Genomic DNA, 8,438 nt, shown 5'->3' on the forward strand with positions numbered 1-8,438 from the left:
AAAGTTCAAATGTAAATACAATGTCAGATATTTTGTAATTATACAAAAACGTAATGTGTTGTCACTGTGCTTCATCTAATAGCACAACCAAATGACCTGGATTGCAGTTGAGATAACATTGAAAGTAACATAGTGTAAGTGACCAGGCATAATAGCACCCATGTCGTCCTAAAAGTTATATGTTTGAATCTGTCCATAGAACATTCTTCCAAGAGTCTTGATGATCATCCAGGTGCTTCCAGGTGCTTTTTGACAAACTTGAGTCAACTTTTTGGATGACATAGGGTCACATTATGGCTGGTGAAAACCAAACACTGCATTCCACAGTAAGAACTGCCAAGCATGGTGGTGGTAGTGTGATGGTTTGGGGATGCTTTGCTACTTCAGGACCAGGACGACTTGCCTTAATTGAAGGAGCCACGAATTCTGCTCCGTATCAGAGAATTCTACTGGAGAATGTCTTGCAATCCGTCTGTGTGCTGAAGCAGAAGCACAGCTGGGTCATGCAGCAAGACAATGATCCACAAGACACAATCAAGTCTACATGAAAATGTCTGAAAAGCAACACATTTGAAGTTTTGGAATGACCTAGTCAGTCCAGACCTAATCCCTATTGAGATGTTGTGGCAGGACTTGAAATGAGCAGTTCATGCTTGAAACCCATAAATGTCGCTGAGTTAAAGTAGTTCTGCATGGAAAAGTTGTCCAAAATCTCTCCACAGCAACTGATCAACAACTACAAGAAGTGTTGGGTTGGAGTCATTGAAGCTTAAGGTGGCACAACTAGCTATTGAGTGTAAGGCGGCAATTACCTTTTAACGCAGATGCATTGGGTGTTGCATAACTTTTTTAAATGAAATAAATGGAATAAATATGTAATTGTTGTGTTATTTGTTCACTCAGGTTCCCTTAATCTAACATAACGTTTTGGTTGAAGATCAGATAACATTCAGTATCAGAAATATGCAAATGTAGAGCAAATTGGAAAGGGGACAGTTACTTTTTCACATCACTGTAAATATCGACATTTAAAGAATATGACTAAATCAAATCAAACTTTATTTAAAGTGCATTTAAAGTTTGATTTGATTTAGTCCTATTCTTTAACTTTGAGTTTTGGTTTAGATGGAGATGTGAATCCAACATATCAATTATAAATGATGAACTTGAAGATTACATTTGAAATCAACCAAAGCTTGAAACTTTATATTTATTGTTAAGTTTTTAGTTGAACACTGGGTTGAATTGAAACTAGCTGTTGATGATTTTGCAAATGCTGTTTAAGCCAATTGATGATCGTTGATGATGTATGACTAAAGTATAGTTACATTTCATTTGCTCTGTTAAACCTACCATTGGAATAGTTATTAAGAGATCTCTCAATAATCGTTCTCACAATAGCACATTGGTTGTAGTCAATCACAAATATCAAAGCTAAGCTGGCCATAGTTAAAACCCTGGATGCGAGACCAAATGGATAGCTGTAGAAAGAGCAACTTTCCAGGAGGAGGTGCTGCTGAACTTATAGTTTTTTTTCCGGTAGTGGATATATAACGTTGAACATCTGACATTGTTTCAAAGGTACTGATTCAACATATTTTATACAAGGTTTGTCTGTTGTTGAAAATTGGTAATCATGATGACAATTCTGTGGTAAAAAATGTACCCTTGACTTTTTGCAAATCCAATGTATTTACCCTGTAGATTCCACATCACAATACATTGTGAAATTCCATTGAAACAATGTTGTGTGCTCAGATGGTTATGTTTCCTGTCAACAGTGTGGCCCTGATTGGTGTAAATCAATGGTAGACTGTAGATTGGGGTAACTATGGTGTGGTGATGTCTATGGTATAAGAGGAACTAGTGAACCCATCTGTTGTTAATAAGTCATGTATTCTGGGAAATACAACCAAAATTCAGGTCCTCTCACATGTATCATTCCTCAGAGTGACAGAAGAAACATCCCTCCAATGCACCCTGTCTACACAAATCCTTATCAGTTGGGATGTGAAGCATATTCAGGGGGATGACAGCTGCACCTGTTACACCAGAAGCATGTGATTGAAAATATATCTGAGCGTCATGAAAATATCAGTTATTAGGAATCAATATGCGAGTGGGTATCAAACAAAAATATCTCCTCTTACTGCACATTAACCAAGAACAACCCATTTGATTACTAGTTTACCTTTCATGTTCAGGAAAGCTGGAAGATCTTCCTCCAATCTGTTTTGTTTGTGCTTTGCAGTGCTCTACATCAAGGGTTTTCAAACTGGGGCCTGCGGCGGTATTGCAGGGGTTCCGCAATAAAAATACAATGACATTGGGAAGTCTACAGGAACAGTTATCATGCTAGCTGTTCTTGATCATCCTACTCTGGGAAAGTAGATAAAGGGCTTCATTGCAAAATCTCAAACTATCCCTTTAAATACAGAGGAAATTACAGTCATTGGAGCTAATTTCACTTTTATTTCTCTATAGGAACATCTTATGCGGGCCATCTAAGTGGTCATTTTTGGGATGAAAAGCTCTTTCAGTGTCAACTTAAAAGACCAAAACCAGATAGAAAGCATGCAGGAAATAATTGAACTATATATCTTTTTTTATAATACCATCTTTGATTTTGTTTTAATGTTTGAGCAGAGGTACACAGCATTAGCCATGGCAAAATGTATATTCCTGGAAATTAGCTTTAAAACTATAACATTTTCTCTCAGCTCAATGGAACATTTTTGAAAAATGTGCTTTACAACTGTGAAAATTGTTTCTACGCCGCAAGATACCTTTACCATTTTAGCTGACAGACCATGTTAGAGTTTACATTTCCTCTTCTAATGAGCTGTGGGGAGGTCAAAATAATTAAACGGTCTACCAAATCTATTCATTTCAAAATGTTGATTACTTCTACTCAAGGCATGATTTTTTGTTTTTTTTTGCTAACAAATGATTGGGGTCCCTGGGTCGCTGATTTACCTGGGTGGGGGTCACTGGGCAAGAAAAGTTAAAAACTCCTTCTCTACATTATTCAGCAGCACCTCTTGGCTGTCCTTGAAACAAGTTTCTCTCTGCATTGTCTGTAGTGCTAGTGCTGGTAACAGAATGGTTCCTTTAGTTAACTGTGTGGATGGTAAGATTCAGTGAAATGATATTTACCTTGTATCCAGTGGTATTCAGACTGAGATAAGATCTCAGTCATCAAAAAATAAACCGTGTGTGGGCAGGGTGTTTTGTTTTTCTTGCACATAAAGACCTCAGTGACTGAAATAATATAACATAGAAAACAGCAAGTAGAAAACATGTAGGCCTAATCTCACATCAACTACAAAGCTGCAAATTCTATGTATCCTATCCTCCTACCTCCTTTTTTAAGGATCTGCACACTTACTTTAATGCTCAGTCTCCAATGAGACAACCGTTCCCAAGGTAGTGCTATATTTTATTGCAGGTACATCTGGGTTAGCGCTGCTCCTTGGAAAATAATTTTCCTATCGAGTGCGGGTAGGCAGCCTCTCAGACGGGTGGGCGATTGGGGTTCAGTGTGGCTTCAGGGGGTTGGTGATGAATTCGTGGGCTTCTTTAGCTTCTTACAGCAAACAGGGCTTTGTGAATATTGTCAACCTCAGTGGGATGTGTCCTTAACCCTCGAGGATGGGGTTTTGTGATTTTGTAAAGAGGTCTGACTTGCAGTGTCCTTTGTGTTCTCTCGAACATTAGATAGGCAGAAGGTTTATTACAGGCCATAAAAAATTATGCAATGATCTGTATTTATTGGGTTGTACCTTCTTGTGCTCCGTCCAATACATCTATTGACATAAGTAGGTAACACCAGGCTCTCTGTCTGTTCTATTTCCTGTTGTATTTCCTGTCTTTGACAATCATGTTAACCTTTTACCAGTCTCAAAAATAAAACAAATTAAACTCATATTAATCTGAAAAACAGTTGCTTTCATTACCCTCTATGTCTTTTTTTGATCATGGAAACTCACATGGAATAAATTCTTCAAAATTATATTATCATGCCCACATGAAAAAATACTTCAGTTTACTATAGAATACTACATTACTTACTATATAATTGTATAGTAAACTCTAGTATACTGTAGAATACTATACTACAGAATGTACACTTTCCCTCGATCATGTGTAGTACTTACTATAGAATGTTGTATAATGAAAAAAGTATCATGTATAATGAAAAATACTATACTAAATACTACAGTAGATATCTGCCAAAAAAAGACTGTAGTGTCCGCAAAGACACTGCTATAGTAAAAACGACAGTATCTATTTAATTTGCATATGCCCTGCTCATTCCACTCCCCCATATCACAATTTGCCATATTGTGTTCCCTACAGCTTCTAGAAAAGAGCAGAAGCTCTGAACTTGGAAAATGTGCTCTTTTAGTATTCCTCCGGTAGGTTTCCTGAAATGTCCGCAATAACACTACAGTAAATACTATAATATACTACAGTTTGCAAAAACACTACAGTATAGTACAGTCCCCAAAAACGCTACAGTAAATACTACTACAGTACTACTACTACACATACTACTACAGTTCGCAATAAACATTACATTATACTACAGTTATTTTACTACAGTATTTATACTATAGTTAACTGTAAATACAATACTATACTACAGTCGTTAGTCTGCAAAAACACTACAGTGAATACTACAGTAAAGTCTGCAAAAACACTGCACTACAGTGTTGGAAGGCCAGTAGGAGGCACCCTTTCCTCTGGTGTAAATAAAAATCCCAATGCCCCAGGGCAGTGATTGGGGACATTGCCCTGTGTAGGGTGTCGTCTTTCAGATGGGACATTAAACGGGTATCTTGACTCTCTGTGGTCACTAAAGATACCATGGCACTTATCGTAAGAGTAGGGGTGTTAGCCCTGGTGTCCTGGCTAAATTCCCATCTGGCCCATCTGGCCCTCATACCACCACGGTCACCTAATCATCCCCAGCTTACAATTGGCTCATTCATCCCCACTCCTATCTCCTGTAACTATTCCCTGTTGTAAATGAGAATCTGTTCTCAGTCAACTTACCTGGTAAAATAATGGTTAAATAATAGTATTTATACCATAGTATACTATGGTATTTTTTTAAGTGGGTGGAAGTGGCATTCATAGTAGCCTATGTGCTGTCAAATATTTCAGACACTATTTTCTGTGCTGTATTCATCGCAAGCAAGGTCACATAGCATAGCATAGCACATAACTGTTATGTATTCAATTTCTTCAATCTAATTGGATATCTGAAATCTGATGTGTAGGGTTCAAACATGCACTAGCTTTAACCAGATGCAGACCACCAAGTGTCACATAGGCTGCGTTTACACAGGCAGCCCAATTATGATATTTATTCCACAAATTGGTCTTTTGACCAATCAAATCAGATCTTTTCACATCCAATCTTTTTTAGAGCTGATCGGATTGGTCAAAAGAAACATTTGTGAAAATATTATCAGAATTGGCCTACTTGTGTAAACGCAGCCATATAGCATTTAGAATACCATCCAGGAATTCAGACACTGTTGTGACCAAAGGTTGACTTTGGGAGCTATTCATGTCTCTCAATTACCACCCCCCCCCCCCCCCCCCCCCCCCACCACAAAAAAAATGTGTACGAAGTCTACAAAGCAAGTTTGTGATTGTGTCAAGCTCTTTCAAGAGGCTGCAGTGAAATTCACCATGGAAATGATTTCAAAATGAAACAGTAAATATTTTATCTTACAGCTCCATTTTATTTTCAAGATGGAAGACATATTGTGTCTTTCTGGGTTTTAATTGCACGCTGACAGTCTTTCATGTTCTAAATTGTGCCTTCTACTAGAAATACTGCCTTTGGGAAATATGTCTCATAAGCAATGAAACAGTATAACAAAGGGCTGCATTCATTTAAAAATTCACCATAATATCTTTGAAGCGTGTGTTCTCTTATGTAATTCATTAGTGTCCATCAATGTTTATAAAAGCAGATATCATACAGTATTAACACCTGTGACAGCTCTTTAAAGTCAAATGATTGCAGGAGTTTCCCATTCTGCTTTGTTACTGTGTTCTCCTGTCTGTCATCGGGTAATGTGGAGCTGATTAATAGCCAAGAAGGAGAGCTATTACCTAAAGACATCTGGAATTACAGGATGTACTGTTATCCTAATCAACCCCACTGCAGGGGTACTATGCTGCATGCTCTACCAGCTCTCACAGTCTCACGTCAGAATCAGACATTCATCCATGTTTATCAAACATCAAATTTCCAAGTTGTTCCAAATGTCAAATTTCCAAGTGTTTAAGGTTAAGTTTAGGCATTAACTCCAAATGTTTAAGGTTAGGATTAAGTTCAGGCATTAACTCCAAATGTTTAAGGTTAGGATTAAGTTCAGGCATTAACTCCAAATGTTTAAGGTTAGGATTAAGTTCAGGCATTAACTCCAAATGTTTAAGGTTAGGATTAAGTTCAGGCATTAACTCCAAATGTTTAAGGTTAGGATTAAGTTCAGGCATTAACTCCAAATGTTTAAGGTTAGGATTAAGTTCAGGTATTAACTCCAAATGTTTAAGGTTAGGATTAAGTTCAGGCATTAACTCCAAATTCTTAAGGTTAGGATTAAATTCAGGCATTAACTCCAAATTCTTATGGTTAGGCATGAACTCCGAATGGTTAAGGTTTGGGATAGGCTTAAAAAAACAACTCAAAAACAACTTTCTATCACTGGATTCGAACATTTTGCACAAGAGGCAGATGTTTACGCCCTTGAAGGTAACAGCACTCACTGCCCCTGGTGGTCGGTTTCTACATCATCTCCCGACGTCCACAGATATAGATGGACGTCGAAAAATGACTCGTATCATGAACTGGCTGGCGTGCTAGTGTTTCATCACAATTTGTCACAGTCACACATAGCAAAACACAGGGAGAACCCCATACTGAGCTCTTATTCCCGATATATGCTGGAGCATTCTAGTATTGGACGAAAACAGTCTGAATAATTAAGTGAATCAATATTATTTCCTGCAATTTGTTTCTTTTAGTCTAAAGACAGACTGCCAGGAGGTGTCAGAGCAACAGGTTTCATTTGGGACTGTTAGAAAAAGCATTGGTAGTGCTGCAGGCCCTGGATGTTCTTATTGGCTGCAGAAGCCAGTAGAAGCAGTGAAGTAGCAACATCTTGAAGTAAAGAGAGCTGCAACTCGTCTGTCAAAGACCAACCAAGCCTCCAGAGTACACCCTGTAAGAGTACACCCTGTAAGAGTACACCCTGTAAAAGTACACCCTGTAAGAGTACACCCTGTAAAAGTACACCCTGTAAAAGTACACCCTGTAAGAGTACACCCTGTAAGAGTACACCCTGTAAGAGTACACCCTGTAAAAGTACACCCTGTAAGAGTACACCCTGTAAAAGTACACCCTGTAAAAGTACACCCTGTAAGAGTACACCCTGTAAAAGTACACCCTGTAAGAGTACACCCTGTAAGAGTACACCCTGTAAAAGTACACCCTGTAATTCCAGCTTTCTTTAGGTAATAGCTCTCCTTCTTGGCTATTAATCAAGGCCAACATCAGGTAGTGCAGCAGATGGCATCTCAGTGACATCAATATTTTAAAGCCAATTATCTCCACTGCTTTTTGCATGAAGCGATTCCTTAATAACTCCCAGAGCTCTAAAGGCACACTATGTTGATATCCACTAAAGTGGTTACAAGATGACATACTATATGCCAATTTCTCGAGCCTTTACTAGTATTAGCTGGCCGATATGTAGCGCATCTCCACTTTCTTTCAACATCTCCACTTTGGCAAAAAAGGTAGTTGTATAATTACGAACATTATCTTGCAAGATTCAATAGTTGGAATTGTTGCCCTGTCCCTTTCTCTGCGATTGTCATTCTAATGGAATCCAGAAAGAACAAAACCCTGTCCTCAAACGTCTCCATCAAAAGGTACAGAGATATGGGCAAAGAAACAAAACATCCACATCAAAAGTAGTGCACTGGGCCTTTACTGGTCCTGTATCAGCGGACCGATATAGACATCGGTAAAAAAAAAGTAGCACCCCCACCCCCAAAATACTTCCTGGGACTATGGACACACCATTGCGAAGTGACAATGGGGCTGATTAATAAATTGAGCTGTGACTGCATATTGTGAGGTTCAAGGCCCGCTCTCATTAGCCTGGCCAAAAAATTTAGAGCATCTAGGTCAGAGAAATCAGACAAAAATGCACCTTCATTACAGCTCACAGAATATCACTGTCTCCTTTGCCATTGAGATCATAGCATAGGCTATTCAATCAATCAATCAATTTTATTTTATATAGCCCTTCGTACATCAGCTAATATCTCGAAGTGCTGTACAGAAACCCAGCCTAAAACCCCAAACAGCTAGTAATGCAGGTGTAGAAGCACGGTGGCTAGGAAAAACT

Source organism: Salvelinus namaycush, chromosome 41, assembly GCF_016432855.1.
Source record: "Salvelinus namaycush isolate Seneca chromosome 41, SaNama_1.0, whole genome shotgun sequence".
Classification (NCBI taxonomy): Eukaryota; Metazoa; Chordata; class Actinopteri; order Salmoniformes; family Salmonidae; genus Salvelinus; species Salvelinus namaycush.